This window comes from Rana temporaria, chromosome 7, assembly GCF_905171775.1.
Source record: "Rana temporaria chromosome 7, aRanTem1.1, whole genome shotgun sequence".
NCBI lineage: Eukaryota > Metazoa > Chordata > Amphibia > Anura > Ranidae > Rana > Rana temporaria.
This window is the reverse complement of record NC_053495.1, coordinates 176,812,845-176,834,439: the sequence shown is the minus strand read 5'-3', so window position 1 is coordinate 176,834,439 and position 21,595 is coordinate 176,812,845. Positions and strand designations below refer to the sequence as shown.

The 21,595-nt window shown below is 43.3% G+C and overlaps 1 protein-coding gene across 1 annotated transcript in view; it reads right to left on the bottom strand.

The window, feature by feature from the left end:
• AGBL4 (AGBL carboxypeptidase 4) overlaps nt 1-21,595 on the bottom strand; it is a 2,019,815-nt gene that overhangs the window by 153,184 nt on the left and 1,845,036 nt on the right. The gene's annotated exons all lie outside the window — the stretch shown is intronic.

Sequence of the window (21,595 nt, the reverse complement as noted above, 5' to 3'; positions counted from 1 at the left end):
TCTGCCCTTGTTGTTTTAACATTGGATAGAAAAACTTTTTTTTCTGCCAGTAAATCCCTATTACAGCCTACTTCCATCTGGCAGGCATTGGTAATGGGCACTTACTGTCACTATTTGTGGGCATTAATTGGCATATTTTTGGCACTGACATCCCTGGTGGCCACGAGTGGCATACCTGGTCATCCATCCATGGTGTCCATCCCTGGTGGCATCCCTGGTGGTCCAGTGTGGGCATCTGCAGGGGGGCTGCACTGATAAACAATCAGCACAGACCCCCCCTGTCAGAAGCTATTAGACCCGGCTGATCATGTGGTAAAAAGCCTCCATCAGAGGCTCTTTACCGAAATCGGTGTAGCGGTGTGTCAGACTGACACGCTGCATTAACCGATCGCCACGCTGCGCACCCCCACGGTCGTGCGCTGGCATTTATCCTGGAAGACGTCAGTCAGGATAGCTGAACTACCGCCCGGCCACCATTCTGCTATAGGCCAGACAGGAAGTGGTTATTTTTTTTACAGGTTACATGTTTAGAGTTACAGAGGAAGTCTAGTGCTAGAATTATTGCTCTCGCTCTAACGTTCACGGTGTATGTAACCTGTGTGTATCTGACTCTGATACTAGCGAGTGCATCACCAGCCAGTGACCTCACTTCACGTCCCTGGTGTGGAGGCAGAATAGAATCCTGCACCCCCCCCCAGGATGGCACCCCCTCCGCCCGCTTATGCTCTCTCTTGGCACTCATATTCAGCAAACAAATCTAAATGTCTAGAGAACAGCGGCAGGTTATACAATATTTCTTTGAAAGGAATAATATTTTCTCAGCAGAACTCTACTTTTCTAATAAGCGAGTTTTGCTCCCACAAGCCGCGTTGCTCTTGCCTTAGCGTCTGCTAATCCGTGTGATCTTAATAGGGTTACATAAGCCCTACATGGTAGAGCAAGTTAGCAGCAATTGTTACTTTCTCTTGACAGTTTCTCTTTAAGTGTAATAGCAGTGTCACAAATTAAGTGGCATCTTTAGGGCCTGTCGGTGTGAACTGCCAGATCGGTGAGATATATTAATTGGGGGTGACACATGAGCAGAGGTGCTAAAGATAACCAGCCGCTAATGTGATAACATGTCCATGCCTGAAGGGCCCCACTTGACCTCTTCCTTGCCTCGGGCCTTCCAGGTTCTGAAGACAGGCGGCCAACTGATAATGTGTAAAGTGTGCACAGCAGGAGTTATTAGTTCAGCTGCGGAGGAACTACAAGTCCCAGCTGGCAGGCAATGCTGAAAGGCTGAAGGTAAAGACTTCCTAGGGAAAGTGTGTGATTTTACCTTAGTGGGAATCTATTTTTCCTAATGTAAAAGAAGAAATTCAGCCAAAAGAAGGCTTTTTAAAGCGCAAAAAAAAATTCCAACAAAAAAGGTCCTCTGCAAGATAATAGCATAATGTGCTAGTATGCATCACATACTAGCACATTATGAAAGACTTACCTTAGAAGAAAGCCCTTTAGAGGCACGCTGTCATCGCTGACAGGGCTTCCATCTTAACCACTTAACCCCCGGACCATATTGCTGGTCAAAGACCAGAGCACTTTTTGCGATTCGGCACTGCGTCGCTTTAACTGACAATTGCGCGACAATTGTCGTGTGACGTGGCTCCCAAACAAAATTGGCATCCTTTTTTGCCCACAAATAGAGCTTCTTTCTTTTGGTGGTATTTGATCACCTCTGCGGTTTTTAGTTTTTGCGCTATAAACAAAAATAAAGTGACAATTTTGAAAAAATATTATATTTTTTACTTTTTGCCATAATAAATATCCCCCAAAAATATATAAAAAAACATTTTTTTCCTCGGTTTAGGCCGATACGTATTCTTCTACATATTTTTCGTTAAAAAAAAATCGCAATAAGCATTCATTGATTGGTTTGCGCAAAAATATATATATATATAGCGTTTACAAAATAGGGGGTATTTTTATGGCATTTTCATTAATATTTATTTTTCCTAGTAATGGCGGCGATCAGCGATTTTTTTTCGGTACTGCGACATTATGGCGGACACTTCGGACACTTTTGACACATTTTTGGGGCCATTGGCATTTTTATAGCGATCAGTGCTATAAAAATGCATTGGATTACTATAAAAATGCCACTGGCAGGGAAGGGGTTAACACTAGGGGGCGGGGAAGGGGTTAAGTATGTCCCTGGGTGTGTTCTAACTGTAGGGGGGTGGCCAGACTAGGGGAAATGACTGATCTTCTGTTCATACATTGTATGAACAGAAGATCAGCATTTCTCCCCCTGACAGGACCGGGAGCTGTGTGTTTACACACACAGCTCCCGGTCCCCACTCTGTAACGAGCAATCGCGGGTGCGAGCGGGGCCTGCGCGAGAGCCGACTTATAGCTACGGACCCTCGCTCAGGGGAGCCGACCTGCCGCGGTAAAATGACGGCGGTTGGTCGGCAAGTAGTTAAAGCAGTTGTATACTCGCTGATTTTTTTTTTTTTTTACATCTGTAAGGGAAAAGGCCTAATGAGCTAGTATGCACCGCATACTAGCTCATTATGAAATACTTACCTTAGAACGAGGCGTCGGTGTCCCTCTCAGTCCGCGCCGAGGCAGTTGACATTTCGCCTCAGCTTGTCTTCCGGGTATCACGGCTCCAGCGCTGTGAGTGGCTGGACCTGCGATGCCATCACTCCCGCGCATGGACGCGGGAGACTTCTTTCCGGCAAGGTCCGGCGTCTGCCGGGCTTTCAGCTGAGAATCCCCTGTGCGCATGCGCCGCAGCAGTCAGCAGCGCATTGCGAGGGGAATATCTCCTAAACCGTAAAGGTTTAGGAGATATTTTTTACCTACAGGTAAGCCTTAGTATAGGCTTACCTGTAGGTAAAAGTAAAAAAAAAAAGACTACACAACCGCTTTAATCCGGTCTTCCTTCCAGGTTCCCCGGCTTTGGCTGTTTGACTGGCCGAGCCATGATGACATCACTCCCATGCATGCGTAAAGGAGCCACGGACGCAGCATGGCTCTGTCAATGGACGGAGAGCGCAGTGCACATGTGTCAGTGACGTCAACGGCTGCTACTATAGTAAATGTCTCCTAAACTGCGCATTTTATAGGAGATATTTACTGTAGCTACAGGTAAGCCTTATTTTGGTAAGTAAACAATAGGGACCTTACTACAATTTTAAGTAGAAAAAAAGCTATTTATTACAATTTTCTAAAAGTCTATGAAAGCGAACATAATGGGATGCAATAATGAATGCGGCCAGAGGTGCGGGGGGGGGGGGGTTGCACCAGAGAGCGCCGAAAACGTCCAAAAAGGCCTGAGGACACTTCGGCTCGTTTCCTGCGCCCCGTACCTCAGGCCAAATGAGGTACTGCAGGCCAATGTTCGGCTCTGTTCGGCTTCTGCGCCCCCATACCTCAGGCCAAATTAGGTACTGCAGGCCTATTTAGCTTGAATTCTGCTCGTCTTGCGAGTCAGTCAACACTCGCAAACCGAGTCAGAATAAAAAAAAAAAAGTTGCTTGCAAATCAAAACGCTCTCAAACCGAGTTACTCTTAAACCGAGGTTCCACTGTATTATGTGGATTGCAGACTACAGCCGGTCACTGTACACATTTGATAGGCAACGACCTCTGGGGTTGATTTACTAAAGGCAAATAGACTCTGCACTTTGCAAGTCTCTGACAAAGAAAGGCCATTCTCTCTACTCATAGGAATGTGCCTGTAAGCACAAGTAAAGGTCTATGAATTTTGGGATATTTCAAGGTGTTGGGTCAGACCTCGATAATGGGTGTGAAGGTAAAATCCCCATAGCATTGCTCTGGGTCGGGGGGGATTTCTGGAGACTGCAGATGCAGTTTTATAATGAGACAGATATAGGGACTGGCAGCTTTAGGTAGCTGCTATCAGTTAATTACCAAGCATTAAGAGGTTATGTGTGGCGACAGGTTTACTTTAATACGGAGGTGCAAAGAGCAACAACGTACAAAGTATGATCACCAAACAGATCAAGGATTATCCGGAGTTAAATTTGAAAAGAGGCTCTTAATGTCACAAAGTGTAAAATAAAGGTCTGGAGGAAACTTTACATAAACTGTGTTGGAAGAATTAATGCTTTTAATGCCCAAAGCACTATAGGCTCTATATTATTCTACTATATCATCAGGTTATAGGAACATTCATTTGGAAACAAGGGCATTATTCAATTAAAGGAATCCTGTACTGAGAGACAAATGAAGGTTGCCATTGATCACCCTACTTCATAAAATGCTAGTTACCTGGCTGTCACTGGCTTTATACACTATGGGCCAGATTCACAGCAGAGATACGACGGAGTATCTCTCAGAGTATCTATGCGACTGATTCATAGAATCAGTTACGCATAGATAGCCCTTAGATCCGACAGGTGTAATTGTTTTACACTGTCGGATCTTAGAATGCAATACCACGGCCGCCGCTGGGGGGAGTTTGCGTCGTAAACCAGCGTCGGGTATGCAAATTAGTAGTTACGGCGATCCACGATGGTTTTTCGCGTTCGCTACGTCGCTGCTAGTCTAGTTTCCCGTCGCAAAGTTAGTCGTCGTTTTAGGTGCCCTAACTTTACACAGCACACGTATGTGCTGTATAAAGTATGGCCGTCGTTCCCGCGTCGAAATTTAAAAATGTTTCCTTCTTGCGTAAGACGTCCGGGAATACGGAAGTACACTACGCACGTCACCGTTCGAAAAAATGACGTCACTTCACACAAAGCACGGCGGGAAATTCAAAAGGGAGCATGCGCAGTAGGTCCGGTGCGGGAGCGCGCCTAATTTAAATGGCACACGCCCCTTTGAATTACGCGGGCTTACGCCGGAGGCGGAAGTTTTCTCGCAAGTTTTCTCGCAAGTGCTTTGTGAATCAGGCACTTGCGATGAAAACTTGCGGCGGTGTAACGTATCTACGATACGTTACGCCGCCGCGATTCTACGTGAATCTGGCCCTAAGCTGGAACATGCTTACAGGTGGTGAAATAAAAATTCCAGATCTGTAGTACATTTCACATTGAAATCTTTAATTCAACATGATAGGTGATCAGCGGTAGCAGCCTACAATGCAAATATTAGACATGTGCACACTGAAATATTTTGTTTCGTAATTTCGTTTTCGTCCGAAAAATTAATTTATTTAGTTACTCCCGAAATTCGTTTTTATTTATTTCATTTTTCGTTAAAAAAATGCATTCGTCCGGAAATCCAAATTAAGGTCGAATCTGTCATTGAAGGCTTATGGTGTCTGTCGAATGTTCTAAGAAAAAAAAAAAAAAAGAAGATTCGACAGAACCTTAAAAAAAAAAAAAAAAAATTGACTCCTTATGTCTCTCTATGTCGAATCTTTTCTCTCTATGTCGAATCTTTTCTCTCTATGTCGAATATTTTCTCTTTATGTAGAATAATATTGGACTAATAGAGTTAAGGTTAGGCACAATCGACCGCAACGAAAATGAAAATAAAGCTTTTGTTTATGTCGGATCTTTCGGTTTTCTGTGCTTTCGTTTTCGTTTGGTAAAACGATAACGAAAATACCTGAAATTCGGACGAAAACTAATGCACATGTCTAGCAAATATTCCACTCAGTGTCACACTACAAAGTGCATAAATAAAGTCCCACAACGTGGATGCAATCTTGTATTCTTCCCTTTTGTATATAATCTGTAACCAAAATTCCACTATTGAAAAAATATGCATGCTCTACCTCGGTGCAAATAATGTCCTCACCTTCGAACTATGACCTACACCACAAAAGATCATATAGCACATAGGAACAGTTCCAGGGGTACCCAATGTGTCAGGTATCGCTCCCTCCTTTTAAGACCCTTAACAGTATAAGTAGGTTTTTATAACATTAAAGAGCCAGAATTCCACTTGTCCAGCTCAAATATAGACAAAGGAAACTGCCATGGTGTAGTATATTTCAAACGGAGTCAAGACTTATTAAAATTACATTTACATTAAACTAAAATGTCATTGCATAGCACATAAAGAGATATCACAATTTCCAATCAACACCTTGCTTCCACTCATGGTGCATGATGGTGTCACCTGGCTCTGCCCAACACGTTGCGTCAAAACCCACGTGATTTTTTCACCCTACGTGGGCTGTGAGACAATGCGTTGGGTGGAGCCTCTGATCGCAGCTCTATTTCAGCCACACATCATTCATCCCCACACACTTCAGCCTTTTGTAGTACTTGCCCCTCCCTTTTAGATTGTAAGTTCCTATAACCAGTTCCTTTCTAACCCTCTTTCTGCAATTTGTATTGTAACTGTTCTGTTCCCCTTTATTTTGTAAAATTATGTTTAATGTGTTATAGTTATATATAGTGTTATATCTAACTACTATTGTCTTAAAGTGAACTGGAGTAGGTCTCAGATACTCCCCCTGAAGGCTCCCTCTCCTATTGTCTGGTCCCCGGACCCTTGTCCACCACAGTGGGTTGACAAAGTTAAATACCTAGGACTTGAGATTTCCAATGCGATGAGAGACTTCATAGCTTTAAATGTAACCCCTGTTATCTAAAGCCTTAAACAGAGACTTCAGGCCTGGCGGAATCTTCCGCTCTCCTTGATTGGGAAGATTAATTTAATACAAATTTAATTCTTGCCCCGTATTTTTAGACATTCCCTGATTTGGGTACCTAAAACAATTTTTAGACCATTGCCTGCCTGTTGTTTTTGTGGAAAGGGGGCACCCTGTGAATTAAACTGCAGGTCCTTCAACAACCAAGGAAGGAGTCAGGATTGGCAGTTCGTAATTTTTACGGTTACTTTCTGGCAGGGCAATTGGTTAATGTTCATAAGTGGCTGATTACGCCAGACAATGATGTAGCAATGTCTCTGGAGGCAGCCATTGTTGTCCCCCATTGTAACACTTGGTTGGTTAATTTTCCTAGTATGGATGGACATGACTGGGATGATATTTGGGACTCCCCTTTTACTAGCCTGGTGTCTGGCACACAAGGATGCTATGCAAGCGTCACCTCTGTTGGCTGGGTCCATGGCTTGTTTCTTTTTACTGTTTATATGTGAGGAGACGGCATCATTGATCAGTTTGGAATCCTGCAGCTAACCTAGATTCCAAATGTGATTCACATGCGTGATTTGACCAAACTTATAGACCAGCTGCCTCCTCCACTGTCCTGTCCCCTCCCCTACGCGTGTCGATACAAGGGAAATTACGTATCTTCCTCAGGGGATACGCAATTTCCATTGTACCTTTTAACTGTTTATATGTGTGGAGACAGGATCATTGAGCAGTTCGGAGTCCTGCAGCTAACCTAGTATCCTAAGGTGTGATGCGTGATTTGACCAAACCTTTATGTGAGGTCACACACTCTGAAGTGAGCGGCTATAACCTAAGAGTGGGGAGCACCTGAGTGTGAACACCGCAACACGTTCTATGATCATGTCGATCAATAAAGTCACAAATTATATGTTTGATAAGGAATATTTATGCCATATAAGTTGAACTGTCCCTATATGATCAGTATATCACAATTTGTATGCACTATAGCACTTTATGTTTCACGTTTGTGTCACTATAAAATAATACACACAGTACTTGCTGATATAATTCTTATGGATTTGAGGTGTGTGATTTTGTTGGTGTGACAAACGTCACAGGATATGCCTCTGTAATAATTTTTGTACACCTTATTTCAGTTTAGTCTTTGTTATTCATTTGAATTTCCACCACTGCACTATTTGCACTTTAAAATTACTGCTGCTATAAGCAGAATATTAGGGAGACAGCGCGGCACAAAATGTTATATTCATATTTTACTACACGACCAGGGGTCGACAATATCCGGGCGCCAGGTCGCAATTGCGACAAGAAATGGTGACCTGGCACCCGCCGGTAATTGAGGCCGTGGCCTACAAGGCCGCGGCCTCAATTACTGGCCGCCGCGGGCCCACCGCGATCGCGCGGTGGGGGGAGGGGGGGCGCACGGAGGCACAGGATCTTGTGTCTCCGTGCGCCCTCACCTCCCCCACCGCGCGATCGCGGCGGGCCCATGATGGCCGGTAATTGAGGCCGCGGCTTTGCGGCCTTGTGAAGTCCCAAGCTCTTCCTTCTGTCAGCTGGTGCCATCTGGTGGTGGCCGTTGGCATTACAAGTTAAACAGCAATTTTATTATGAGATTTTTCAATATTTTCACTGCCATCTCCTTGCCTCTAATTAGAACCCCCAAACATTATATATATTTTTTATTCTAACACCCTAGACAATAAAATGGAGATCATTGCAATACTTTCTGTCACGCTGTATTTGCGCAGCGGTCTTACAAGTGCACTTTTTTTGGAAAACTTTTTTTAATAAAGTTATGCCAATTTTTTTTAATTTTGTGGAAAATAATGTTACACCGAGTAAATTGATACCCAACATGTCACGCTTCAAAATTGCGTTCGCTTGTGGAATGCCGACAAACTTTTACCCTTTAAAATCTCCATAGGCGACGTTTAAAAAAATCTACAGGTTGCATGTTTTGAGTTACAGAGGAGGACTAGGGCTAGAATGATTGCTCTCGCTCTAACGATCGTGGCGACACCTCACATGTGTGGTTTGAATACCGTTTACATATTAGGGCGCTACTCGTATGCATTCGCTTCTGCGCGTGAGCTCATCGGGACGGGGTGCGTTTTCTGGCTCCTAACTTTTTTAGCTGGCTCCTAGATTCCAAGCACATTTGTCAAACCCTGTACAGGACTATATAAGACGTGATTAGTGCCAGCAGCTGTCATTATCACGTTATTTTTATTTATCTTTTAGCAGGTAGCTCGCAAGATCCATGGTTGCTGCATTTTCTACTTTATCTTCATAAATAAGCATGTTTGTAGAATGGCTGGGTTTTGTGGCCTAGGCCCATACAGCTTAGGGGGGGATGGTTAAGGGGTAAAAGTTCATTCATACCCCCCTGTGACCGCTAATAGTTGTGTTCCTGCTGACCAGGTAACTTTTCTTGATGTTTTTATGTAATTTTCCACACAAGATTTAATAGCTGTGAATGGTGCTGACTGCTCAAGCAGTGTTGTCAAATCATTGATTAAAAGACTGGAGCCAACACTTTGCTTCAATAAGAGGGATCTCTGAGTGATGTGCAGTAATCCTTGGACATGCTCCTGGCAATTGAACTGACAGCATCTGCAATGCTGAGCGGGCTTTGTGGCACCTGATCAGTAATTAGAAGTTATCCATGAATACCTGCTTGAAATAGCAGCCTGAGATTCGATACATCGGGGACATCTGCCGCAATGAATAGGAGTCTTAAAGAGGCGCCGCAGTCAGTACAGGAATAACATTCGATCAGTTATATTGACCTCAGCCTGATTTGTCTTATATATGTACAGTACATGCTTGCTTCTGTCAATGTCTGCTGAATAACTGCTCTGCTTTTAAGAGTAAGGCCCCATTCACACCTAGGCGTTTTTACGCCTGAAGCGCACTGCTCACAAACGCCAGAGGGGAGAATTAACATTATTCCCTATGGTGACTGTTCACACCTGAACGCCTGAACGCCCAAACGCCTGTCGCGCGAAGCTCAAACAAGTCCCGGACCTTTTTTTGTCGCGCGTATCGTGCGGTTTGGGCGTATTTGAGCGTTTTTTTTTCCCATAGAAAGTAATGGGAAACGCGCGAATTGAGCGTATCGCGCGACAACGGGCGTTTGCTACGGGCGTTTTCCTCGCTTTAATAAATAGAACTTGTCGCCCATGCAGAAGATTAAAAAAATCTACCAACATAGCAAGTGATGAAAAGATGATCATTTTTCCTATTGGCTAAAATAAAAAACGCCGAAGTACAAAAACGTCGCACGACGCTGTATGCAAACGCGCAAATACGCACGACAAAACGCCAGAAAAAAAACGCCCAAAAAAACGACCGACGCTCAGGTGTGAATGCAGCCTAACAGAAAGATTTATTTTTTTCTTTCTCTTTTTCTTTTTCTTATTTTAACCACTTAGAGAACTAAGGGGCAGATTTACAGAGCAAGTACGCCGGCGTATCTACTGATACGCCGGCGTACTTTCAAATTTCCCGCGTCGTATCTTTAGTTTGAATCCTCAAACCAAGATACGACGGCATCTGGGTAAGATCCGACAGGCTTCGTACGACTTCAGATCGCAGATGCAATACGTCGGAGTCCGCTGGGTGGAGTTTGCGTAGTTTTCCGCGTCGGGTATCCAAATGAGCTTTTTCCGACGATCCACGAACGTACGCGCGGCCGTCGCATTCTCTTACGTCGTCTGTAGTCGGCTTTTTCCGGCGTATAGTTAAAGCTGCTATTTTGTGGCGTATAGATAGACTTGCCATGTTAAAGTATGGCCGTCGTTCCCGCGTCGAAATTAGAATTTTTTTTTTGCGCAAGTCGTCCGTGAATAGGGATGGACGTAAGTCACGTCCAAGTTAAAAAATGACGTTGTTGCGACGTCATTTAGCGCAATGCACGGCGGGAAATTTAGGAACGACGCATGCGCATTTCATTCGGAGCGGGGACGCGCTTCATTTAAATGAAACCCGCCCCCAACCCGCCCAATTTCAAATACGCCGCCAGAAAAACACTACGTCGCCGTAACTTACGGCGCAAATTCTTCCTGGATTCGAATTTACGCCAGGTAAGATACGGCGGCGTAGCGTATCTCTGATACGCTGCGCCTGTCCAATTGTATGTGAATCTGCCCCCAAGCCTCTTTCTGAGATTTGTTGTTTACAAGATAAAAACACGTTTTTTTGCTAGAAAATTACTTAGAACCCCCAAACATTATACATTTTTTTCTAACACCCTAGAGAATAAAATGGCGGTCGTTGCAATACTTTATGTCACACCGTATTTGTGCAGTGGTCTTACAAGCACACTTTAAAAAAAAAAAATACATTTTTTTTAATTAAAAAATAGGACAGTAAAGTTAGCCCAATTTTTTTTTTATTGTGAAAGATAATGTTATGCCGAGTAAATTGATACGCAACATGTCACGCTTCAAAATTGCGCCCGCTCGTGGAACAGCAACAAACTTTTACCCTTAAAAATCTCCATAGGCGACGTTTAAAAGATTCTACTGGTTGCATGTTTTGAGTTACAGAGGAGGTCTAGGGCTTGAATTATTTATCTCGCTCTACCGATCGCGGCGATACCTCACATGTGTGGTTTGAACACCGTTTTCATATGCGGGCACTGCTCACAAAATGGCCCTTTAAGAGCTATGACATTGCTTCTGCCCTGCTATGGTATGGAGACGGGTGGGGGCCATCTTCCCTACACTCATCTCCATACCCAGCCACAGGAAGGACACTATCGCCTCCCCTGCTGCTGACATCTCTGGTAAGCCCTCTCCCACCACCCGAAATGGTGATCTCGCTGTGAATCTGCCACAGAGACCATCATTATCGGAAACCGGACCGCCGGCTGAAGACGAGGATACCTAGGTTATGGCAGCTAGCTGCTGCCAAAACAGAGATATCCCTCCTAAAATGCCGACGTATATAGTCGTGCGACGGTCCGGAAGTGGTTAAAGCAGAACTTTACCCGGGAATATTGTTATCTCCCCTGATCGTCTTTGGTGCCTCGATTTTTATTTATCGGGGACATAAATAGATGTGTAGGAGGTTCCTTTCAAGGCTTTATGACCTGCAATACCTGCGATTTCCCCACACATGCAATTGTGCTGCCCCAGGTTCTGCTAGTGAAATGTATGGGCTTTGTGGTGTGTTTGGGCATGCATTAAATGTCCCTGTATGTGTGCAGATGTACCACAGGTCATATCTGTTACAACTGCAGTACATTTGCACATGCATGAACTCTTGCACTCTGCAGACAGGTAGAGTGGTTCAATGACAGTTCAGGTACAAGGCAGGTAAGATTCAGAATAGTCGGGGTCAATCTGTAGTTAACAAGCATTCAGAGTTCAGAGAATAGTTGATATCCGATCCGAGGACATAAATAGGGGAATCCAGACAGCAGAGCAGGACAGACTAACAGGGAGCCTGGAACACGCTGGACACACGATCACAAGCATGAGACTGCAGGCTTGGTTAGCTTAAAACAGGTTTGGTCTCCAGCCAGAGTCTGGCCACATGAATCCCCTTGCAGGTGGACAGACAGACAGGGATTCAGCCAAAACAAAGATGCTAGAATGAGACCGGCAGCTGTCAAAAAAAAATCTGACAATACATAAGAGGTCCATATAGTGAAGCTGGTGTAGCATTATTCACTTTAAGGTCATCACAGAGTGATTTACCTGCAAATATGGAAATTATTTTTCACAGTAAGGCCTTGTACACACGGTCGAACATGTCCGCTGAAACTGGTCCGCGGACCAGTTTCCGCGGACATGTCCGACCGTGTGTACGGCCTAGCGGACAGGTTTCCAGCGGACAAAAGTTTCTTAGCAAGTACACCTAATCGGACATATCCGCTGGTTATGACGTGTAACCAGCGTCCCGAAATCCCGCACATGCGTCAAATTGATTTGACGCATGCGCGGAAGCATTGCACTTCTGTGTTTGAGAACGTCGGTGTCTTCTACGTCACCGCGTTCTCTGTCCGCGGGGATTTTGGTCTGATGGTGTGTACACACATCAGACCAAAAGCTCCCAGGAGACATGTCCGATGAAAACGGTCCGCAGACCGTTTTCATCGGACATGTCTCCTCGTGTGTACAAGGCCTAATGTGCAATAGACTTCCTCCAGGGCTGGTTCTGGCCAGCTCAGTAGATTGTTCTTAAAAAGCCTGGATTCTTTCCTAAATGCACAAAATTTAACTGGATACTTTTATAGGTAAAGTTGATCCAGGGAATATCCAATTGCCTCTTGGGGGATCAGGAAGGAATTTATTCCCCCCCCCCCCTTCGCTGTAGCAACTTAGATCATGCTTTTTTAGGGATTTTTTTCCTTCCTCTGAATCAACTGTGGGTAGATAATAGCATATAACCACTTCCAGACCGGGCATTTTCTGGCACTTTTTGTTTACATGTAACAATCAGTATTTTTTGCTAGAAAATTACCCCCAAACGTTATATATTTTTAAAAAGCAAAGACCCTAGAAAATAAAATGTCTGTTATTGCAATGTTTTATAAAAGGAAAGCAAAAGGAGGAGAGAGAAGTGCCAAGCCAATCCTTTAAACAGCTTAGGAATTTATTCAGTCAAGTGGAACCTTGGATTACGAGCATTCCAGGAGAATGCTCGTTATCCAAAGTACTCGCATATCAAAGCAAGTTTCCCCATTAAAGTCAATTTAAAACAAAAATAATCAGTTCCGCATTGACTTCAATGGAATGCAATACCGCAGGTTGCCAGAGGCGGGCGGCGCCGGAAAGCCTCATAGACCCTCGGAAAGGACCGAGGACACCTCGGCTGAACTCGGAAATCCTTGGCTGAGCTCGGAAAACCTTGGAAACTGAGTATTTTCGCGATTTTCTGAGCATTTGCGAACGGCACAGATCGACGTTGATCTGCATCGTTCGGCTCTGCTCGGCTTTGGCGCCCCCCACCTCAGGCCAAACGTGATATTGCACACCGTTTTGGCTTGAATCCTGCTCGTTTTGCGAGACAACAAAGTGAGTCAGGTTTTTTTTTTAAATACAGTGCTCGTATTGCGAAATGCTCGTTAACCACGTTACTTGCAATCCAAAGTTCCACTGTATATAAGTATAAAACAACACTATTGCAATGTTTCAAGTCACAGCATTTGCGCAGCAGTTTTTCAAAAGCATTTCTTTGGAAAAAATACCCTTTTTTTTTATTTTATTAAAAAAAAACACAGTACACAACCTAATGTTTTGTAAAATATAAAAGATGATGTTATGCCAAGTAAATAGATACCAAAATGTGCAACTGCAACAAATAAAGTACATTTTATTATCTATAGGTGATGCTTTAAAAGCCTTTACAGGTTACTAATTTAGATTTACAGAGAAGGTGCTAGAATTACTGCCCATGATCTGATGTTCGTGTTGATACCTCACATGTGTGGGACGATCGCTATTTGCACGCGCGTAGGACAGACGTTCACCTTTGTGTGCAAGCACGGGGAGACAGCAATAAGCACCTCACAGGCACTCTTTATTTGGAGATCTGGGATCTATAAGACCCCAAATTCCTCCTTTGCACTTAAAAGCATTAAAAAAAACTTGTATTCATTAAAAGATCTGTCTTCTTGAATGCTTTTGATTTTTTTTAAATGCCGCTGTTGACATCCGGGTAAACCAGTGATGGTTTAACCTTAACCTTAAACTACGTAGAGGGTTCTTTACTGTAAGAGTGGCAAGGATGTGGAATTCCCTTCCACAGGTGGTGGGTTCCACGGGGGGGGGGGCATTGATAATTTCAAAAAACTATTAGATAAGCACTTGAACAACATACAGGGATATACAATGTAATACTGACATAATCACACACATAGGTTGGACTTGATGGACTTGTGTCTTTTTTCAACCTCACCTACTATGTAACTATGTAACCATCTATGGCCAGCATAACTATGTAACCTCTGCAGCAGGAGCTCGTATTACACAAACAGCTGAAAGAGTCGTAAAGCATACTTCTCTCTCTCTCTGCTCTGCACATGTAGCTAAAGCCAGCCATACATGGTTCAAATTCCGAACTTTTGTTCGAATTTCTCACCATTATGCCGCGTACAGACGGTCGTTTTTTGTGATGAAAAAAAACGACGTTTTAAATCATGAAATAAAACGACGTTTTTGAAACTTCATTTTCAAAAACGACGTTGCCTACACACCATCGTTTTTTCACAATGCTCTAGCAAGGCGAGGTTACGTTTCACCACTTTTTTCCATTGAAGCTCGCTTCATAACTAGCTTCTGGGCATGCACGGGTTTAAAAACGTCGTTTTAAACGTCGTTTTTTGCTACACACGGTCAATTTCTGTGAAACAAAACACAACGTTTTGAAAAACGACACAAAAAATTCAAGCATGTTCGAATTTTTTTTTTGTCGTTTTTTTGAAGACATAAAACGACGTTTTGCCCACACACGATCATTTTAAATGACGTTTTTTTTAAAACGTCGTTTTTTTTTTCATCACAAAAGACGACCGTCTGTACGCGGCATTAGTCGGCCATTTTTTGTGCAGCCAAAGAATTTGAGTCATCGGGCATGTTGGACATTTTTTTAAAAATTTACAATTTTATAGTCAACGATGGCAGAATTGTGTGAGAAATATAATCAAAAAATAAATGCGCATGAGCAAAAAAAGAATATTCCCCGGCCACAATTTTTTTTTCTGTAGCAACATGAGCTAAAAAGGAAGGCTTGGTTGGTCGAATTTCAATTGAAGGCTTGGTTGGTCCAATTTCAACCAATATATATATATATATATATAATATATATATATATATATATATATATATATATATATATATATATATATATATATATATATATATATATATATATATATATATATAGGGCCAGATTCACAAAGAGATACGACGGTGTATCTCCTGATACGCCCTCGTATCTCTGACTTAAACTGGTCGTATCTATGCGCCTGATTCATAGAATCAGTTACGCATAGATATGGCTAAGATCCGACAGTGTTACACTGTGTTACAACGTCGGATCTTATTTTCAATTTGAAAATGGCGCAGGGGGCGTTCCCGCTGATTAACACTGAATAATATGTAAATCAGCGAGATACGCAAATTCACGAATGTACGCGGATGCAGTTTCTTACGACGTTTCCGTAGCGGTTTTCCCGGCGTATACTTACCCCTGCTTCCATGAGGCGCAGCCAATGTTAGGTATAGCCGTCGTTCCCGCGTCGAGTTTGAATTTTTTTACTTCGTTTGCGTACGCCGATTCAGAAACCCGCGCGTCACAAGTTACGTCGAAACCACTGACGTCCTAGTGACGTCAGTGGGAGCAATGCACGCCGGGAAATTTCACGGACGGCGCATGCTCATTTAAATCGGAGCAGGAACGCGCCTGATTTAAATAGTACACTCCACCTAGCCGCGGAATTTGAATTCCGCCGGGGGTTTTTTACGATCCGCCGCCGCAAGTTTGGAGGTAAGTGGTTTGTGAATTACCCACTTGCCTCTCAAACTTGCGGCAGCGTATCTTAAATCAGATAGATCGAGCGGATCTAAAGATCCGCTGATCTACGTGAATCTGGCCCATAATGTTCATACAGTACTGTGCATGTGGCAACCGTGGAGTAAATAGAAAACTTTAAATCTATGAAAGATTAACCCTTCATCCTTTCTAATGCAAGAATATATAGGAGACAACCGCCAACTACCTAATGACGGTTTTCTCCTTTTCAGTATACTTATCCGATACCGGTGCTCCTCCTCTTTATTTCTGAAGAAATCAAGTGCACATCTGAACTATGTAAAACACTTGAGATATTTACACTGTATACCTGAAATTCCTTTACAACTGTGTAGTATGGGTCTATACTGTATTCAAAGCTAAGTAAATCTCTTTTTTTATTACTATACTACTTGTGTGTTGTTTTAAAGGGATTGTAAAGGTTCTTTTTTTATTTTCTAATAAGGTTCCTTTAAGCTAGTGCATTGTTGGTTCACTTACCTTTTCCTTACATTTCCCTTCTAAATGTTTTTTTTTCTTTGTCTGAATTTCTCACTTCCTGTAAGCTTGCCCCCATCACCCCCTGGGGGTTAGTCAGCCAGAACAGCTTACTGAGGAGGAACGGGAAGTGAGAAATTCAGACAAAGAAAACAAAGAAACAACATTTAGAAGGGAAATGGAAGGAAAAGGTAAGTGAACCAACAATGTACTAGCTTAAAGGAACCTATTTAGAAAAGAAAAAAACAAACCTTTACAACCCCTTTAATCAATTGTACTTACTTCCACAAATCTGAAGGGTAAATGTAAATGTACCTGTCAATAAATGAATAAATGTAACACAGAATTTAACCCCTTATTACAAACTGTTAATGGTGTTCTGTTTTCTTTTTCTTGTCAACTGAAAAATTCAATAAATATCGATTAAGAAAAAAATGAACGGTGGCACCATCAGATCACACAATGCGCACATTTTCTGATTTTCTAAAGGAAATTTGTTCGGAATTCGACCCATGTAACAATCTGTTACATTACGGTAGTATGGATTTTTCAGTGACATTGCTTTCATTCATCTGCCCCCTCCTCCATTCATAGAACACTTTCCATTGTGGGAACTCAAGTAGCTGCTCATATTAATCCCCACAGCATCACAAGATTACAGCTTTGAGGGTATCTAGGGGGGAAGAGGTTGGAAGATTTCAAGGATCAGATCAGCCACCCCCACATGGGACACTCATCATTTATGTAAGGGTCAAAGTACCGTCCCTGGGGCTGAGAAACAAAACAAAAAAAAAATTAAAAGTACGCTTTAATGGGACTTGGTCCAATCCAGTGTGAAATACCAGTTTGGATGAATCATTCTTGTCAAAAACTGGAACTTTCCTGAACGCTGTATATGAAACGATGGTCTGTCCTGATGTCTTGCACCGGTCGTGGATGAAGACACTTTATTTAATGTGCCTATAAAGCATATTTGTATTAGCAGCAGATATACTGTAACTGTCTGTTAATGAAACAATTCTGTGTAGCCCTGAAGGAGCGTGTCTTCTTTGTTTCTTACAGAAGTGGTTCAGTTACTGTAGGGAGCAGCAGCTGTCAGTATCCATTACTTCAGCACCATGGACAGCGCATAGAGACTTCTCAGTGCTGGAGCTGCAGAAACTATATGGCTGCAATGTTACTTGCCACCAATAATCAACTTTACAGACAATACATTTCTCTCTTACTGGAAGACCATGTACCGTAACGAAAAATAAATGTATTGTGTGTACAGGCTCCTAACAATGTACACCTGCAGTATATATATATATATATATATATATATATATACCGTATTTATCGCGGTATAACGCGCTCCCGCGTATACCGCGCACCCCCAAAGTGACCCCCAAACCTGTGGAAAAAAAGTTATTTTTGTACTTACAGTTTTGGTGTCTTGCGCGGCGTCCATCGGCGGCCTCGTCGGGTCCGGCGTCCTTCTGCGGCTTCGGGTGTCCTCTTCGGCGGGTCCGGCGTCCTTCTGCGTCGTCGGGTGTCCTTCTGCGGCGGGTCCGGTGTCCTCTTCGGCGGGTCCGGTGTCCTCTTCGGCGGGTCTGGTGTCCTCGCGTCCTCCCCGCTCGTTTCCCGCGCCGAGTTTTGAATACTGCGCCAGCATATGCCGAGCGCAGTACACTCGGGCAGGCTCGGCAACTGTCGCGCTCACGTCCTGTACGTCCAGGACGTGACCGCGGAAGAAGCCGAGACTGGCCGAGCCTGCCCGAGTGTACTGCACTCGGTATATGCCGGCGCAGTATTCAAAACTCGGCGCGGGAAGCGGGTATCGGCGTATATCGCGCACCCACGATTTTGCCCTTTTCAGGGCAAAAAAGTGCGCGATATACGCCGATAAATACGGTATATATTATGGCTGTGGGAATAAACAATTAATTTATCGATTAATCTTTAATTTTTTTGATCGATCAAAAATTTTTTGATTTATACTCACCTCTCCGCCGGTTTCAGGGAGTTCCGTCGGAGATCCGGTGATGTCACGGCCACCGGCGGGGCTTGCCATGTCCATTTGAAGGGCTCCTTTGCTGTGCCTTCATATCTGCATGTCGGCGGGACCTTACTATCTGCCACACGCAAGGGCTGTTACACTTCCCTCTATCACTTCCCTCTATCAACCTGGGATTCTACAACCATCCACTGGGAGTTGTGATAGTTCCCTTCACGGGACATCTACATGCCGACGGACTGATGTTCACCTCTCCTCATCAGGATTCAGCAGTGGTATCATTGTACACATGAAGCACAAGTTATAGTTGACACTTTTCCAATGTGTAGCAAATTTGGGTGGCAAGTCTCTAGCAAGAGCAAAGTTGCAGTAGTAAGTATACAGCAAAAGCTCTGCAAGTCTACAGCATGAACATTCAGCCACAATGACCCCTTTGGTGGGATGACTATTGCACAACAAAACTAAACCAGAACTTGCAGCAGACTTGCAGAATGTTTGCAAAGAAAGTTGATCTGGAGTCATGCCATTTGGACTTGCTGCAATTGTGGAACAAACTTGTGAAGCCTGGCAAGTCTAGCAATAGCTTAGTAAGTCATTTTCAAACTAGCAGAACAATTGGTTGCTATCTGGGATTATCTGCAATTGCAATATTGGATCTCGTTTCTTCGTCATACAGTACTTCTACACACCCGTATCACAAGATGTCTTCAAGCATGTTAGCCACCACTTGCCAGGGTCTCTTGGGACCATCTCAACACTCTATACCTCTCTTAACAGTAGGACATCCTTAACATCCCTTTCCTATATGGCCCAATGGGAGAGAGTTCTTGGTTCATCCTTTGAGGGTGAAGAGTGGAGCAAGGCTTGGAAGATGGTGGCAAAATGTTACTTCAATACCACTACCCTTGAGGCCACCTATAAATTTCTCCTGTGGTGGTACTGGGTCTCGACTCAGATTGCTCATGCCTATCTTGGCAGCTGTGACTGATGTTTTAGGAATTGCAGTCAGCATGGGGACATCTTGCATATCTGGTGTTTGTGCCCACAACTGATAGGCTTTTGGCCTGCTGGAGACATGACTGTGCACAAGGACCCCAGGTTGGCTCTCCTGCATTACCCTATACCAGGCCCTTTTGCACCCCAGCAGAAATTGGTTTCCTATCTTTTTATCTCTGCCAAACATACCAAACCTTTGCCTTCCAGGGAGTTGAAAACCCGGATGACCACCATAATGGTCAATGAGCAGCCTAGTATTAGGGACTCAAACTCAACGTTTTATAAAGTCTGGAACCCTGGATAAGCTATATCTTCTCATCCTTACCTCCAACCAGTTATGGTCGTTTATAGGTGTTGCCCACACCGGCCCCGAGTCTGTGATACCCTCTGATTTTTCCCCCTCTCTTGCCCTTCTCTCCTTTCCTGCTTTCCCCTCTCTTCTTTTCTTATTCTTCATTCTTCCTATCTCTTACTAGATGATATTTGTCATTGGGGATTGTCATTCCTTAGGGGACAGCCTGGCAATGATAGAAATGTTTACTTTTCTACCGGTCCTCTTAGTTTTGATTAGAACTCTGCTGATTTAACATTATACATTGCCTATTTCAACTTGTTCTTACATATGACTGTTTAGCTGCATGGGCAAACCATGAGCTTGTCATGTTTACAATAAATATATTGAAACGGAAAAGGAACGGTAATTTTTAATAACATTCAATTACAATATGACTTGTGTAGCAATTGTATATATCATATTATAATTCTTTTTTATTTGCAATTTTTTTTTCCTACTCTTTAAAGCGGGAGTTCACCCAATTAAGTTTGTTTTTCTCTTTTCCCCTTAGATTCCTGCTCGTTTTGTCTAGGGGAATCGGCTAGTTGTTTTAAAATATGAGCCGTACTTACCGTTTACGAGATGCATCTTCTCCGTCGCTTCCGGGTATGGGTCTTCGGGAGCGGGCGTTCCTTCTTGATTGACAGTCTTCCGAGAGGCTTCCGACGGTCGCATCCATCGCGTCACTCGTAGCCGAAAGAAGCCGAACGTCGGTGCGGCTCTATACTGCGCCTGCGCACCGACGTTCGGCTTCTTTCGGAAAATCGTGACGCGATGGATGCGACCGTCGGAAGCCTCTCGGAAGACTGTCAATCAAGAAGGAACGCCCATACCCGGAAGTGGCGGAGAAGATGCATCTCGTAAACGGTAAGTAATGCTCATATTTTAAAACAACTAGCCGATTCCCCTAGGCAAAACGAGCATCCATCTAAGGGGAAAATGTGTTCTCTATGGGTGAACCTCCGCTTTAAATCCATGCAAAATCGGTCATCGCGTGTGTCCATCTGATACCTATTAGAATGGACTCTATTCTGCGAACTTTGTAATGTCCTCTAGAATTGGTTGGTATGGTATAAACAAATATTTTTTTTTGAAAGCTCAAGACCAATCTGCTGTTTGGAACAAAGCTTCTACCATGTCAACAGCTGTCAATATAAGAAAAAAAACAGGAATACAATCCTGCCTTATTTATCAATGCATTGTATATCCGGTATTAGCGGAATAAACTCAGGCTTTGACTTTGTTGATTGTCATTGTATTTGAAGTGTAAAGTATCAGAGGCAGGCTGCAGGCATAAGCTTGCTTCACACACACCGCCGTCCTCGGTGACAGGGGTTTTTGTTTAGCGTACTTACAGAAGACAAAGGATAAACTTTGAGGATTCTCTGAAAGGGATTAAACACATTTACACAGGTGACAATGAAATAAGTGCATTTGATGTATTCTTAGAATCTTTTCTTTCAAAATACATTTATATTGTCAGTTCATATTAGTTTGTTTGTGATTTGTTTTCACAAAAAAAAAAAAAAAAAATCCCTTTAATACACACTACTGTGACTTAGGAATTGTTTGCAGTTGATTTTGTTTGCTTGAGCATAAAATGATATGCTTATGTGCTTAATCCACATCTGTTTCAGTGGAAATGTGTTGCTGTAATTTTTTTGTTTACTTACAATGTTTGA